The sequence below is a fragment of the Oryctolagus cuniculus genome, chromosome 2, assembly GCF_051225735.1.
Source record: "Oryctolagus cuniculus isolate XC-2025 breed Fujian yellow rabbit chromosome 2, ASM5122573v1, whole genome shotgun sequence".
NCBI lineage: Eukaryota > Metazoa > Chordata > Mammalia > Lagomorpha > Leporidae > Oryctolagus > Oryctolagus cuniculus.
Genome location: NC_142868.1, coordinates 4,899,964 through 4,916,867, shown reverse-complemented (window position 1 = coordinate 4,916,867; position 16,904 = coordinate 4,899,964). Strand labels below are relative to the sequence as shown.

General features: G+C 50.3%; 1 long non-coding RNA gene across 3 annotated transcripts in view; it reads right to left on the bottom strand.

The window, feature by feature from the left end:
* The window catches only part of LOC138848768 (uncharacterized), a 34,794-nt gene that overhangs the window by 16,002 nt on the left and 1,888 nt on the right, over positions 1–16,904 (bottom strand). The window contains exon 3 of one of the 3 annotated variants that reach the window (XR_016229742.1): positions 15,164–15,309. The exons of the other annotated variants lie outside the window; for them this stretch is intronic. This is a non-coding gene — a long non-coding RNA (uncharacterized LOC138848768). Of the gene's footprint in view, positions 1–15,163; positions 15,310–16,904 lie in introns of those variants that run through there. 3 annotated transcript variants of the gene reach the window in all.

Below are 16,904 nucleotides of genomic sequence, written 5' to 3'. Positions count from 1 at the left end.
TTGGGCACCTGCCGGGGGACTGGTGGCACGTGGTGCCAGGCTGGTGGTGACAGGCGTGGGGGACAGCGCGTGGAGAACCAGCAGCAGAGAGAGAGAACCGCAGCCGGACTTGAATTGGGAAACTCAAACCTCTCCAGAGACCCCCCCTTAGCTCAAGTCGTCACCCTAAACCAACTATCACCATGATCACGTCAGAGCTTAAGCACAGGTGTGAGGTGTGGGGAGACAAATCCTACTGCACCCACAATGTACACTTTAGAGCAGTGAATTTTGTGTTATATGTATTTTACTCTGCGTCTTTGGAGGGGGGTTGGTAAAGACGTTCGCATCTCACGGTGGAGGTCCTGGGTTTGACACCTTCTTCTGTAAGCCCACGGAGGCAGCCGTGATGGCTCCAATGGAGGGGTTCCCGCCACCCACGGGGGAGCCCTGGGTTGACTTCCCAGCTCCCAGCCCTGTCCGTGTGGGCATTCAGGGAGTGCACCTGTGGATGGGAACTCCCTAATAAATATTAGGAGACGACAGGACTATCTCACAGGGCTGTTGAGAGAACGGAGTGAGCGTGGCCGCTCTGAGCCCACGCCCGCTGGCTGGACGGAGCTGGCACACAGGGTCAGACTCAGAGCCCTCTTGTTTCTTTGTGCTGAGCAGATGGGCGCAGCAACCACAGGGCGGGCTTTTCTGGGACCGACTTCAGTCTGCGTCCATCCTAAACGTGCTCACATGGTGTCATCCTAGGCCATCGACTTAAGTCAGGGTCAAATCTGAAGGAGGCGGCTTAGAGACTCTGCTGTGACCTCAGTCCTCAGTTTGCCCCACTGTAAAATGGGCTGATAATAACTGCCTACCCACCCCTCCACCCCAGGGCTGCGGGGAGAGTGGAAGCAACGGCCAGTGAGGGACAGGCCAGGGCCAGCAGGGAGCCAACATGCCATTAACACAGGCCTTTGTCTGTCGTCTCCTGTGGGTGCCAAGGGGGCAGGGTCCTCACTGCATTCATACACTTCCGCCTGCCCCAGCTGGCCAGGCACTCGGGAGAGACTCATTGCATGGATGGTACAGGTGGGGTTTGTCTGATTTTACCTAAAATCCAAGCAAAAAAGTCAATTGCTGTCATGGGTTGATTTGTACCCCCCAAAATCCCTATGTAGAAGCCCTGACTGCAGGACCCCAAGATGGGGCCGAGCCTTGAAACAAAGATACCTCGGTGGAATGGGTTCACATGAGTCTCGTGGGGGGCGGGTGTGCCCTGACCCCACAGCGCCGGGGTTCTGGTAAGAGGGGGAGGAGCCAGCACCCAGGATGTCCAAGGTGACTGGGGTGATGCAGTGACAAACCCAGGGGCTCCGAGGTGGCCAGCAGGGCACCAGAAGCCTGTGGAGCCCCCAGAAGGAATCCACCCACCACCCCTTCCTCCCGGACTGAGACAGGGCGACTGCACTGCAGGCCACCATTTGTGGTCCGTGGTGATGGCCGCCCCAGCAGGCTAATTACACTGTTGGTGTGTAAAGGACCCAAAGACAGGGTGTCCAGGCCCCAGAACTGCACTCACACTGTACCTCGGGGTGCAGGGCATTGCCAGCCCTGAATTCTTCCTGGGACAAGGCAGTGCATGAAAAATGAACAAAACACCCAAGCGGGCTCACACCTGGGGAGGGGGCACCGGCAGCCTCTGGGTAGCTCCAGCCCCTCTGGGGCGGGAACGGGGATGTGCAGGTTCAGGGGCACCACAGACAACTTCCGCTCATCTCAGCCCATATGGAGCCCAAGGAGAGGCAGGCCAGCCCCGCCCTGTCCCCTGGGGGCTGTGACTGTGCTAGGCAGGGGAGGACCAGCCAGAGCCACTTCCGCCTGCATGCCCCTGGACAGTCGGGAGCAAAGCACCCTTCCACGCCTGCACAGTGGCCTGCAGGCACCTGCAGGCACGAGGTGGAGCCTCTGTCCAGGATCCCTCACAGACCCTTACCTGGCTTCCTACACTGTCCGGCTGCCTAGAAACCCCTGGGAATGGTCCTGTCCCCGGTGCCTGGCCCATGAGTTACCAAAGCTCAGGACACAGGGTTTGGGGGGCTGCATCTCTGTGGCCAAGCCTTGGTTTTCGGGTCTCTCTGTAGGATTCCATGCTGCATGCCAGCCTGCCCTAGTTCCTAGTGCTGTTGCTCGCAAGCCTCCTCTAAGACCAGGGGGCTGGGGCTGGCTCTGTGGTGTAGCAGGCAAAACTGCCACCTGCTGTGCCAGCATCCCATATGGGTGCCGGTTCAAGTCCCAGCTGCTCCACTTCCAATCCAGCTCTCTGCTATGGCCTGGGAAAGCAGTAGAAGATGGCCCAAGTCCCTGCGCCCCTGCTCCTTTCTAGAAGAAGCTCCTGGCTCCTGGCTTCGGATTGGCACAGCTCTGGCTGTTGTGGCCATCTGCAGCGGGAACGAGCAGATGGAAGACCTCTCTCTCTCTCTTGGCCTTTCAAATACATAAATAAATCTTAAAAAAAAAAAAAAAACTCCAAACCACCCCTGGGAAAGTGCAATTAAAATACCTTATTTTGGCTTCTTCTAGGTCTCCCACACAGGTATGGTGCCCAAGGACTTGGGCCATCTTCTGCTGCTTTCCCAGACCACAGCAGAGAGCTGGATCGGAAGGGGAGCAGCCATGCCTTGAACTGGTGCCCATATGAAATGCTGGCCCTGCAGACAGTGACTTTACCTGCTATGCCACAGCACTGGCTCCAGTTTCAATTTCTATGAGATCACTGTTTAAAAATTTTATGAATGGATTAAGGTGGCAGAGTAGGGAGGGCACTTGCTCCTCTAGTCTAGAAGATAGTTTAAAAAAAGTGGAGAGAGTGCAGTCTCAGGGAAGAGTCAGGGAGAAACCATCAGAGGGAACTCTACAGAAATTAGAGGGACACTGTGGACCTACGTGGAGGGCGAGGGCACACACAACTCAGGACCTCAGCAGCCAAGAGCCTCCGCACCAGCTCTGGAGAGAGGCAAGACCAGACCGCAGCAGCCCAAGTCACTGGTGAAAAGCTGCAGGAAGAGCCTGGAGGGAATCCAGCTTGGAGCTCTGTGGGAGACATTGTAGCTGCCAAACTAGAGGATAAAATGGGGGGCACGTTTCTGTCTCCCCATCACCCTGCAGTGCTATACTGTAACAAGACGATACAGAGTGGGCACCATTTTGGACATATGTAACAGCTACACCAGCTCCTGTCCACACCCAGCAACCAGCCAAGTAGAGACTCCTGAGTCTGGTGGGGAAAACAGAGAGGGGGCTGGGTGCTCATGACTGTGGGAGGCTTGTGTGCCAGGACTGTGAAAACACTGAGGCTGTGTGAGAGGGCTCAGGGTGTGGCTGGGACTCTGGGCAGTCGCTGTGGGAGGCTCCACGCAATCAGGGCTCCCTGGTTCCCTGGTGAAGGACATTGCTGGGGAGTCTGAGCTTACACTGAGGACTGAACAGATCCTTTGTGTGGTCCTTGTGGGCAGAGTGGATGAATATTATACTCACTGGGGCTAGTGCCCAGGCACTGATCTCCTTTGAGGAGAGGAAGTGAGCTGAGTCTATGCCAACAGAGCAGAACAAACCTCCCTTCTGATAAAATTAAACAAAAGAGAGAGAGAGCTTTACCCCAACCTGGGTGTCAGTCACCTTAGATACTTCCTTCTCACCCTGGAGTACTGAACAGAGCTCCCTGGCCACACCCACCACATACCTTAGGTATTCACTGAAAGCAGACACTCCGTTAAACCACAGAGACACAGAAGATAAAAGCAGCCACAGTGAAAAAACAAAGAAGAAACCAGCAAGTATCTCCACAAAGGCTGAGTAACAAACAAGAAACACAGCATGAAGCCCCCAAACAAACACAACTCTTCAACACTAGATTGTGAAGATGCGGAAGCTGAAGAAGTGCCAGAAGTGGAATTCAAAAAATAGATCATAGGATTACTTAGAGGTAATCAGAAGCAAATGCACAAACTAATGAAATCCATACACGACATGAAAGAAAATTTACCCCATGAAATTGAGATCGTAAAGAGAAATCAAAATGAAATCTCGGGAAGGAAGAATTCAACAGAACAAATAAAAATGCAGTGGAGATTCTTAACAACAGCATTGGTGAAGCAGAAGAAAGAAATTCCGATTTAGATGACAAATCTCAGGTAATTATACAGTCAGACAAAAACCAAGAAAAATAAGTTAGAGAACTAAAAAACACTGTTGGGAATCTATAGGATACTATGAAATGACCCAACATATGGGTTCTAGGAGTTCTTGAAGGCGTGGAGAGAAAGGATAAGAGGGTTGTTTTTAGTGAAATAATAACAGAAAACTTCCCTACTTTGGAGAAAGAACAGGGCATCCAAGTACAGGAAACACATAGAACTCCTAATAGACATGACCAGAAAAGACCTTCACCATGACACATTGCAGTCAAACTCTCCACACTGAAACATAAAGAGAAGATTCTAAAGTGTGCAGAAGAGAAATGCCAGATTACTCTCAGAGGATCTCCAATTAGACTCACAGCAGACTTCTCATCAGAAACCCTACAGGCTAGGAGAGAATGGCGAGATATAGCCCAAGTACTAAGAGAAAAAAACCCTGCCATCTCAGAATATTATACCCTGCAAAGCTCTCATTTATGAATGAAGGTGAAATAAAGACCTTCCATGACAAACAGAAATTGAAAGAATTTGTCACTACCTGTCCAGCCCTACAAAAGATGCTTAAAGATGTGTTACACACAGAAACACAGAAACATGGTCATCAATATGAAAGATGATAAAGGAAGAAAATCTCTCAATAAACATTTAAAGGAAATTCAATGCAAAAAAGTAGGAATATTTTTGGGAAAATGGCAGGGCAAAGTTGTTACTTATCAATAGTCACATTTAATGCAAATGGCCTCAACTCTCCAGTTAAAAGACAAAGACTGACTGAATGGATTAAAAAACAAAACCCATCTATTTAATGCCTACAAGAAACACATTTTGCCAACAAAGATGCACATAGACTGAAAGTGAAAGGATAGAAAAAGATATTCCATGCTAACAGAAACTAAAAAAAGAGCTGGTGTAGCCATCCTAATATCAGACAAAATAGACTTTAACACAAAAGCCATTAAAAGAGACAATGAAGGGCACTATATAATGGTTAAGAAATCAATTCAACAGGAAAATTTAACTATTATAAATATATGTACCTGGCCGGCGCCATGGCTCACTAGGCTAATCCTCCACCTTGTGGCGCCGGCACACCAAGTTCTAGTCCCGGTCAGGGCACCGGATTCTTTCCCTGTTGCCCCTCTTCCAGGCCAGCTATCTGCTGTGGCCCGGGAGTGCAGTGGAGGATGGCCCAAGTGCTTGGGCCCTGCACCCCATGAGGGACCAGGATAAGCACCTGGCTCCTGCCATTGGATCAGCGCGGTGTGCTGGCCGCAGCGCGTTGGCAGCGGCCATTGGAGGGTGAACCAATGGCAAAAGGAAGACCTTTCTCTCTGTCTCTCTCTCTCTCACTGTCCACTCTGCCTGTCAAAAATAAATAAATAAATAAACATATGCACCTAATTACAGGGCACTTAGCTATTTAAAAGAAATGTTGAGGATTGAAAGAGAGACTTAGACTCCAATACAATAGTAATCAGGGACTTCAATTCTTCACTTTCAAAGTAGACAGATCAACCAGACAGAAAACCAGCAAGGAAACAACATAGTTAATCAACCAAATGGACGTAACAGATATCCACAGAACTTTTCATCCTACAGTTGCAGAATACACATTCTTCTCAGTAGTACATGGAACTTGACTGCATACTAGGCCATAAAGCGAGTCTCAGCAAATTAAAAAAAAAAAAATCGAAATCATACCATGGACCTTCTCTGACCACAGTGGAATGAAGCTGGAAATCAGCAATTTAGGAATCTCTAGAACATATGCAAACACATGGAGACTGAACAACATGCTCCTGAATGAACAGTGGGTCACAGAAGAAGTCAAAAGAGAAATCAAAAAATGTCTGGACCGGCGCCGCAGCTCACTAGGCTAATCCTCCACCTTGCGGCACCGGCATACCAGGTTCTAGCTGGTCGGGGCGCCGGATTCTTTCCTGGTTGCCCCTCTTCCAGGCCAGCTCTCTGCTATGGCCCAGGAAGGCAGTGGAGGATGGCCCAGGTCCTTGGGCCCTGCACCTGCATGGGAGACCAGGAGAAGCACCTGGCTCCTGGCTTCAGATCAGCACGATGTGCTGGCCGTAGCACGCTGGCCACGGCAGCTATTGGAGGGTGAACCAATGGCAAAAAGGAAGACCTTTCTCTCTGTCTCTCTCTCTCACTGTCCACTCTGCCTGTCAAAAAAAAATGTCTGGAAAAAAATGAAGACAACACAACATATGAAAACTTATGGGATACACCAAAAGCAGAGTTCAGAGAAAAGCTTATAGCAATAGGTGCTTACATCAAGAAATTGGAGGGGCCAGCACTGTGGTGTGGCGGGTAAAGCCACCACCTTCAGTGCCAGCACCCCATATGGGACCAGTTCAAGTCCTGGCTGCTCCACTTGCAATCCAGCTCTCTGCTATGGCCTGGGAAAGTAGTAGAGGATGGCCCAAGTGCTTGGGCCCCTGCACCCGTGTGGGAGACCTGGAAGAGGCTCCTGGATCCTGACTTCAGATTAATGCAGCTTCGGATTAGCACAGCTCTGGCCAACTGGGGAGTGAACCAGCAGATAGAAGACCCCTCTCTTGGCCTCGCCTTCTCTGTGTAACTCTTTCAGGTAAATGAAATAAATCTTTAAAAAAACTGGGGGGCTGGCTTCATGGCTCACTAGGTTAATCCTCCACCTGCAGTGTCAGCATCCCATATGGGTGCTGAGTTCTAGTCCCAGCTGCTCCTCTTCCAGTCAAGCTCTCTGTTGTGTTCCAGGAGTGCAGTGGAGGATGGCCCAAGTGCTTGGGCTCCTGCACCCCATGGGAGACCAGGAGAAGCACCTGGCTCCTGGCTTCAGATCAGCATAGTTCCGGCTGTGGCGGCCATTTGGGGAGTGAACTAACAGAAAAGGAAGACCTTTCTCTCTGTCTCTCTCTCTCTCTTTAACTCTGTCAAATAAATAAATAAAGTCTTTTAAAAAATTGGAAAGGCACCAAATAAATGAACTATCAATGCATCTCAAGGATCTAGAAAAATAACAGCAAACCAAAAGCAAAACTAGGAGAAAAAAAATAATTAAAATTAGAGAAGAAATCAACAAAATTCAATCAAAAAATAATACAAAAAAATCAGCAAAATGAAGAGAAGATTTTTTGAAAAAATAAACGAACAAAATTGACACACCACTGGCCCAACTAACCAAAAAAAGGAGAGAGAAGACCCAAATTAATAAAATTAGAGCTGAAAAAGGAAATGTAACAATAGACACCACAGAAATAAAAATCAGAAATTACTACAAAGAGTAGTATGCCAATAAATTGGGAAACTTAGCAGAAATGGATAGATTCCATTTCCACATGCAACCTACCTAAATTGAACCAGGAAGACATAGAAAACCTAAACAGACCCATAACTGAGACAGAACTTGAATCAGCTATAAAGGCCTTCCCAACAAAGAAAATCCAGGACCAGATGGATTCACTGCTGAATTCTACCAGACAATTAAAAAAGAACTAACTCCAATTCTTCTCAAACTATTCAAAAAAATTGAAAGAGAGGGAGTCCTCCCAAACTCTTTCTATGAAATCAGCATCACCTTAATTCCTAAACCTGAAAAAGACGAAACAGATAAAGAGAATTACAGACCAATATCCCTGATGAACATAGACGCAAAAATCCTCAACAAAATTCTGGCCAATAGAATGCAACAACACATCAGAAAGATCATCCACCCAGACCAAGTGGGATTTATCCCTGGTATGCAGGGATGGTTCAATGTTCACAAATCAATCAATGTGATACACCACATTAACAGACTGCAGAAGAAAAACCATATGATTATCTCCATAGATGCAGAGAAAGCATTTGATAAAATACAACACCCTTTCATGATGAAAACTCTAAATAAATTTGGTATAGAAGGAACATTCCTCAACACAATCAAGGCAATTTGTGACAAACCCGTGGCCAGTATCCTATTGAATGGGGAAAAGTTGGAAGTGTTTCCACTGAGATCTGGTACCAGACAGGGATGCCCACTCTCGCCACTGCTATTCAATATAGTTCTGGAAGTTTTAGCCAGAGCTATTAGGCAAGAAAAAGAAATTAAAGGGATACAAATTGGGAAGGAAGAAGTCAAACTATCCCTATTTGCAGATGACACGATTCTACATATAGGGCATCCAAAAGACTCAACTAAGAGACTATTGGAACTCATAGAAGAGTTTGGTAAAGTGACAGGATATAAAAATCCAATGCACAAAAATCAACAGTCTTTGTATACAGAGACAATGCCACAGCTGAGAAAGAACTGCTAAGATCAATCCCATTCACAATAGCTACAAAAACAATCAAATACCTTGAAACAAACTTAACTAAGGATGTCAAAGAGCTCTACAATGAGAATTACAAAACATTAAAGAAAGAATAAAAGATACAAAAAAATGGAAAAATCTTCCATGTTCATGGATTGGAAGAATCAATATCATCAAAATGTCCGTTCTTCCAAAAGCAATTTACAGATTTAATGTGATACCAATCAAAATACCAAAGACATTCTTCTCAAATATAGAAAAAATGATGTTGAAATTAATATGGAAATGCAGGAGATCCTAAATAGCTAACAGAATCTTATACAACAAAAATATAACAATGCCAGACGTAACAATACCAGATTTCAAGACATATTACAGGGCAGTTATAAATAAACAGCCAGCTACTGGTACAAAAATAGATGCATAGGCAATGGAACAGAATGAAAATGCCAAAAATGAATTCAAATATCTACAACCAACTTATATTTGATCAAGTATCTTAAACCAATCCCTGGAGCAAGGACAGTCTCTTCAACAAATGGTGCTGGGAAAACTGGATTTCCACATGCAGAAGTATGAAGCAAGACCCCTGCCTTACACCTTACACAAAAATCCACTCAACGTGGATTAAAGATCTAAATCTATGTCATGACACCATCAAATTATTAGAGAACACCAGAGAAATCCTGCAAGATATTAGCGCAGGCAAAGACTTCTTGGAAAAGACCCCAGAGGCACAAGCAGTCAAAGCCAAAATTAACAAATGGTATTACTTCAAATTGAAAAGTTTCCGGATGGCAAAAGAAAAGTCAGGAAAGTGAAGAAGCAACAGACCGAATGGGAGAAATTATTTGCAAACTATGCAACTGACAAAGGATTAATAACCAGAATCTGCAAAGAGATCAAGAAACTCCACAACAACAAAACAAACAACCCAGCTAAGAGATCAGCCAAGGACTAAAACAGACATCTTTCAAAAGAGAAAATCCAAATGGCCAACGACATGTGAAAAAAATGGTCAGGATCATTAGCTATCAGGGAAATGCAAGTCAAAACCACAATGAGGTTTCACCTCACGCCCGTTAGAATGGCTCACATACAGAAACCAACTAACAACAGTTGCTGGGAAGGATGTGGGGAAAAAGGTACCCTAATCCACTATTCTGGGAATGCAAACTGGTAAAGCCACTATGGAAGACAGTTTGGATATACCTCACAAATCTGAACATAACCCCACCATACAACCCAGCCATCCCACTCCTGGGAATTTACCCAAGGGAATCAAAATCAGTAAATAAAAGAATTATCTGCATCTCCATGTTTATTGTGGCTCCATTCACAACAGCTAAGACATGGAATCAGCCTAAACACCCGTCAGTGGAAGACTGGATAAAGAAATTACGGGATATGTACTCTATACTACACAGCAGTAAAAAATAAAATGAAATCCGGTCATTTACAACAAAACAGAATAATCTGGAAAACATCATACTTACCGAAATAAGCCAGTCTCAAAGGGACAAATCCCATATGTTCTCCCTGATCTGTGAGAACTAATAGAGCACCTACAATGAAATGTGTAGAAGTGAAATTGACAGTCGGAGAAGGGATGACTTGAGCTGCCCTTGACTGTTGATGAACAGTTTCATTTTCTTTGTTTTTTCGTCTTTTCTTTCTTGTTGAGCTGTTTACTTAACAGAGTTAATCATACGTGTATAAAGTCAATAGAAAACAGACCTCAGTAAAAAATAAGGGTGGGAATAAGAGAGGGAGGAGGAAGTTTGTAGCTGTAAAGCTGTGTAGTTCTGCATACATTCCTACGGACTTCTGAGGGTGCAGTTTAAATACTTGTCATGGGACTCCAAATCCCATTAAACTTGGTGGTAAAAATGCCATCTTAACTGTTAGAGTGATCATATTAAGTATTAAAGTGAACATGTAGATAAGATTAGTGTTAAAGAGACCATATAAATAGCATCAAGTGCCTGGCAATAATAGAATTAAAAAGGAGAGAATGTCCAACATGGGAAGCAGTCCACACAGCAGACTCACAGAATGAAAATGACTTTCAGTAACCCTCTGACCTCAGAATCAGCTCTTAAGCCTTCCCTGGTCTGGCTGAAAAGCCCGTGAGAACATTTCAGGCATGGAAAGCCAAGACACTGTGGGGGAAAAGTGTCCTCCACGAAGGATCTCTGTGAAAGACCCCAGTGGAAAGAAGGGGCCCTCAGAGGAGGATGTACTTTTCTCTAAAGGGAGGAGAGAACTTCTACTTTGCTTGTAGTCTTATCCAAATACTGATGGAGTTTGTGGACTCAAAGGCTTCCATAGCCTAGGCAGCTCATGTCAAGAGCCTCGGGTGGTCACTGACATCACACATAAAAGTGTTAATTGTTAAATTAACAACAGGAGTCACTGTGCACTAACCCCCATGCAGCACCTCTGTCCTCAATGAGTTGTATTATGAGTTAGCTGTGATACTTGTTCTCAGTTGTGTGTGTGTGTGTGTGTGTGTGCGCGTGCAAATTGTTGAAATCTGTACTTAGTGTAGAGTTGGTTTTCTGAGTACAAATTTAATTGAAAATGAAACTTAATGGAGAATGGGACTGGGAAGGGGAGAGGGAGGAGGAGGAGGGGTGGGAGGGCAGGTATGGTGGGAAGAATCACTATATTCCTAAAGTTGTATTTATGAAATTTGTATTCCTTTAAAAAAGAAAGCATTTTCAGAAAAGCAGAACTCATGCCCACGTGAGTGCGTGCACATATCAGTGAGGGAGGGCCCAGCAGGCGTCCCCACTGGGAGGCCAGAGAAGCCACAGAACAGCCACGCTCGGCTTGGGAACACGGGGACCTGTGGACCAGGCAGAGGCCACAGACAGCCACCACGCCCTGCCCGTCCACAGACAAGAGCAGAAACTGGCTGGGGGGGAGGGTGGTGACAGCTGCCTCCACCCTGCCCCCTTGGAAGGGCTCTGCACGCATCCCCAGCAGGGCCAGAGGGAACCAGGTCCCCCGCTGTCCATGAACACGGGGCCAAGGTGAGTGGGCGGGGCCGAGTGCCAGGCGGCCACACCCCTCCCTGCCAGAGACCTCCAGAGTCAGCTCCACTCTGGCTCCCAAGCACAGGTCCGGGGTACCCTGCCTAGTCCACTCCCTGGAGGTTAGCAGTGCAGGGAACAGGCGACAGCAGTGACCGACTTGCAGGCCCCTTCTGTGTTTTCATTTCCTAGAGCTCATCCTCGTGTACTGGGTTGATAACATTTGTAACGTGAGGGATCATGGAAAACATAACTAAATGATGGGAAAATGCAAGCATGTGAATAAGTCCTGAAACACTTGTATCCATTTACATATATGCGTGCAAGAGAAAATAAATGCTTAAAATAACCAGGTAGGAAAGAATCAGGGTCATAGATTTATTATCTCAGAAGTCCAGGGGCCAGCGCTGTGGCGCAGCGGGGTCAGCCACCACTAGCATCCCATACCAGAGCGCCAGTTCAAGTCCCAGCTGCTCCACTTCCGGCCCAGCTCCTTGGGAAAGCAGAAGACGGCCCAAGTACTTGGGCCCCTGCCACCCACATAGGAGACCAGGATGGAGTTCCTGGCTCCTGGCTTCAGCCTGGCCCACACCTGGCTGCTGGGACCATTTCGGGAGTGAACTAGAGGATGGAAGATCTGTCTCTCTCTCTCCCTCTGTCCTCACTCACTCCCCCCACACCCCCGTCGCTCTTTCAAATAAAATAAATCTTGAAATCCAATTGCAGCCGCATGTGGGTGTTCCTAACCTGAGCCAGCAGCCCCACTCAGGGCCGGGGGCGTTTTTGGTCATCGTGGGGGCGGGCCAGGTATTCAGACAGTGAAGGGGAAGGGAACGGGATAATTTCAAAACAGCACTGCCCAGGGTTAAACAGAACGCAGACAATGAGCTGACCCAGCCCCGGGGACAGAGGGGTCAGCTGAGCCGTGGTCCAGGCCCCCCTCTCTGCCTGTGACCCTGGGCAACCGAGCCCACCTCCTCATCTACAAAAAGGGTGCGATGCCACCCACTGCAGCTTCATGTTTTTAAGGACTGCTGTATTAGTGTTATTTATTGGAAAGGCAGAGTGACACGGGTTTCCCATCCGCCGGTTTTCCAACCCCACCTCAAAGGGCTGCGCCTCTGGCATAAACCCTGAGCGGTTCTGCGGTCCTTTCTGCCTCCATTCTTCCTTTCCTCCCTCATCCATCCATCCATTCATGCCTTCACTGAACAAGTCTGTCCTGGGACACCTGCACCCTTGCCATGTGCCAGGCACTCAGCCACCTGTCACCTCGGCTGAGCTCTTTGCCTCCCACCCCAGGCAGGTGCCAGGACAACCTCGCCCTCCCCAAGCCAGGCCTGGGGGGCTTCCGCTGCTGGAGGTCTCCAGGGCGCCCTCCACCCCTGCACCGGAGAAGAGGACCCAGGCTGGGTGGACGTGCAGCTTCCCGGGCCCTGACCCCGGGCGGCACAGTTAGGATCGCAGCACATTCCGGGTGGGTCTCTGGTTGGGAAAGTGCGGGAGCACCTTCGTCCCAGCTGGCTCCTCGCGCTGCACTGTGCCTGTCACTCACACCAGGGTCGGAGGGCAGGACCGTGCCCTCCTACTTACCCCCAGGTGGCACCCACAGTGTGGCTTGGGGTCCGGGCTTTGGGGGCAAGGCCACCATGTGGTAGCTTCTCTCTGCAGAAGTAACTCCAGGCGCACTGCGACCCTCGATGGGGCTCATCACTCCCTAAAAGCATCGTAAGTCAGACAGACCCGGCCGCCCAGCCTGCTGAGGGCTGCGGGAGAACCTGCCACTTCCCCAGAGCTGCCTCAGCCTATACTGACACCGAGCCCACTTTCTAATAACGACCGAATAGCCCGTCATTTCATGAACACTGCTCTGAGAGTGGGAAAGAGAATGGTGGTAGCCGATGTTTCCCCACCATCTTCTTGTTTGCTTCTGAGAGACAGACAGAGCAACGGGACGTGATGACTGAAGCCGTCTCTGCTGCCTCCCAGAGACGGCATTAGCAGGAGCTGGAGCCGGGCATCAAACCCAGGTAATCTGATGTGGGCGTCGGAGCCACTGGGATCAATACCCGCCCTGCACACCATCTCGTACCAAGGTCAAAAATCCCAGGTCAAACCATCGCAATGCAGGGACCGTCTTCTGGGTAGATTCTGAGCCCCTCCTGTGAGCTGGAACATGCTAAGGGCTCTGCAGGTGATGTCCCGTTCGGTCTCTTAACATCCCCTTTCCCAGATGAGGATGCAGAGGTGTAGAGAGGTTAGGGGCTTGTATAAGAGCCACGAGGTGCAGGGCTGGCCTTGGAGCCCAGGCCGTCAGATGCTAGGGTCCATGCTTAAAACAGCAGGGAGGGAACAGCCAGCTCTGGCCACCACCCCGCGCCAGGCTGGCGGTGCCAGCATTCGCCATCATCACCACCCTTGCAACAGCTTTGGGGACGCTTCTCAGTCTCCTCGACTTACAAAGAATGAAACAGGCCTGGAGAGGCCACAGAACTGGCTAGAAGCCGGTCAGCTCCAGGGGCATGCTGGGATTGAGGTCGAGCCCCCGGAGCGCCCCAGCCCTCTGCCAACCTGCACACCCCGTGCCCGCTATCCCCGCCGCTGCTGTAGCCTGGACCATTCCTGGGCTGCTGTGACAAAACTTGGTCTCCCACGGTTCTGGAGGCAGAAGTCTGGGTTCCAGGCACCAGTGGGGCACCAGTGCTCCCTCGGACTCCCCGGGGGCAGGTGCCGCCTTTCCTCTCCCCTCTGGCAGCTCCTGGCACTCCTTGGCTTGCAGCCCCACCTCCCTCCCACATCACACAGCCTTCCTCCATCCCGTCTCTGTCCCTTCTCTTCTCATGAGGACTAGTCACCTAGGAGTAGGGGTCCACCCTAATCCAGCGAGACCCCATCCTGACCAAGGACATCGGCAAAGACCTACTCCCAACCAGGTCAGGAAACAAGACCCCGGAGCCCAACTGTGGGGATTTCAAAGCTGAGGAGCAGCCTCAAGGTTCCTCCCAGATCCCCCACCCCCTACCGTGTCCTTTAACCCCTTCCTGTCCTCGGGGGATGCAGCTGCTAAAAGTCTCCCCAGCCAGGAAACAGGAATGACGGAGAAGCAGCGGTGTGGCCAGGCCTTTGTCCTCTTCTGAGGACGCCTGAGCGATGCCTCTGCTGCCAGCTGCCTCCAGCCCCTCCCGCTCCAAGCCTGAGTTATGTCAGCGTCACCCACCTGGCCCTTCCCGGGGTCTCATGCTGTGTGCATGACTCTCGCGCTGCGCTCTGCCCTGGGCATGTTAAAGATGGGTGTCTCTCTCCTCCTGTTTACTCTGCCACGGTCAGTCCAGAGGGACAATTCCAGACAGGCATGGGTCTGGGAGAACCGCATTCAGCCTAGCATAAGCCTTCAGCCCCTGACACAGAACAGGAAGACAGGGCCTGGGGACGGGTCCCCACGGTGCTGATGTCCTTGGTCAGGATGGGGTCTCGCTGGATTAGGGTGGACCCCTACTCCTAGGTGACTAGTCCTCATGAGAAGAGAAGGGACAGAGACGGGATGGAGGAAGGCCGTGTGATGTGGAAGGGAGGTGGGGCTGCAAGCCGAGGAGTGCCAGGAGCTGCCAGAGTGGGGGAAGAGACGAGGCGGCACCTGCCCCCAGGGGAGTCCGAGGGGGCACAGCCCCACTGGCACCTGGGATTCGGCCAGCTGCCAGCTTCGATCCCGATCGTGGGTGGTTCCCAGGCCCTCCTAGGCTTGTGCCCTCCTCAGTGGTCCCCGAGCTGTGTGCGTGGTCAGGCTGGGAGCCATGACGACCAGCAGGTGAGCTTCAGGGGGACATGTTGCCAGTTAGTGTGAGTCTGGGGACCAAACACGTACAGACTGCTACCAGGGACCGCTTCTGGGCCTTCAGGTTAGCGATGGGTGCTCTGTTTTAGATGGCCATCGCCAGTGCTGGGGACTGGGTGTTCAAATGGCCCCTTTGGGGAAGCAACTTGATGCTGGTTTTGAAGTGCTGCCCAGAGATGGCTTCCCCTGAGCTCTGTGACTTCCCACCAAAGGAAACCGTCAGAGACGCGGTCAAAGTCCCCGCGCTAAGTTGTCGTTACGGCGGGAGGAAAGGTGGCAGAGAGAACCAACGTGGAGCAGCAACGCCCGTCTGACACAGGCGTCGTCTGAATCCATAGCAGATTGGCTCGGTGGAAGAATGCCCGCCCACACCCCGCCCTATCCTGCGCTGTGCAGCTCAGCAGGACCGCCAACCTGCAAAGGTTATCCCGGGAGAAAAGCGATTGAGGTGCTCCTGACAACGAACCCCTCCGAGAAGCCCCCGGCCCCCAGGGAAGGAGAAACCCAGGACAGCAGGGACTCCTGTCACTCCCCGTCTTCGTGGAGGAACGACACAGGACCCTGCGCTGTTCTTTTGTCTGCTCGGCCCTCCCCGGGTTTGCTGCTGGTTCTTCCCGGGTTGGCTACCGTCCCTTCCACCTCCGTGGAAGGGCGGCTCCCCCTGCCACTTTCCCCACTTCCGCGGGGGAGCGGCACACCGCCAGCCGGCTCTCTCGGGGGCTGCACAGGTGTTCCTTCAGATAGATGTTCCTGGTGCATGTTGTCTCTCTCCTCCTTTATAGTCCTCTTCCACCAATCCCAACTCAGCTACCCACACGCCGAGTACGCTGCTCTCCTCCAATCAGGAGCAGGTCGTGCTGTTTATTGGTTGAACTGGAGGCAGCTGAGTAGAAGCTGTTTCCTCCTTTCTCAGCGCCATATTGTGGGAGAGCAGATGCATAGAATAAGTCTTAATTCCAGTAACTTAGTCTAGTCCGAGTTGCTCCCAGTTGCTCCCCACAGACTCCGTCTCTGTCCCCGGTACCCCCGCCCCCAGAATCCCTAAAGCCCTAGTAATTTGCCAAGTGGTGGGAGTGCCTTTTTCTTAATTGAAAATGAGCCCCTTTGGGTCGCACCTGAGTTGCTGCGAAGCGGGTGAATTCAGATCGGGGGCAGCCTCAGGAGAAAGACCCAGAAGCAGAGTGAGGGTTGCAGCTGGCAGCCCCCTCCCCTACCCCGGCCAGCCTCTGGCTGTGAGAGGGAGTCGGTCCCTACAGGCACTCGGCGTGGGACACCTGCATGCCCTATTGAGTGCCGTGTTTGAGTGCTGAGTCCACGTCCAATCTCAGCTTCCTGCTGATGCGCGCCCTGGGAGGCAGCAGGTGCTGACTGGAGTCCTCCAGCCCCTGCCACCCACGTGGGACACCAGGGCTGAGTTCCAGGCTGCTGACTGCAACCTGGCCCAGCCCCGGCTGTGAACAAGTGGATGGAAGATTTGTCTGCCTCTCTTTCAAAGAAATAAAAAACACTTCCTTACAAATTAGAAACCATCACTCTTGACCAAGATGGTTTACTGAGCTTCCAGGGTGCCAAC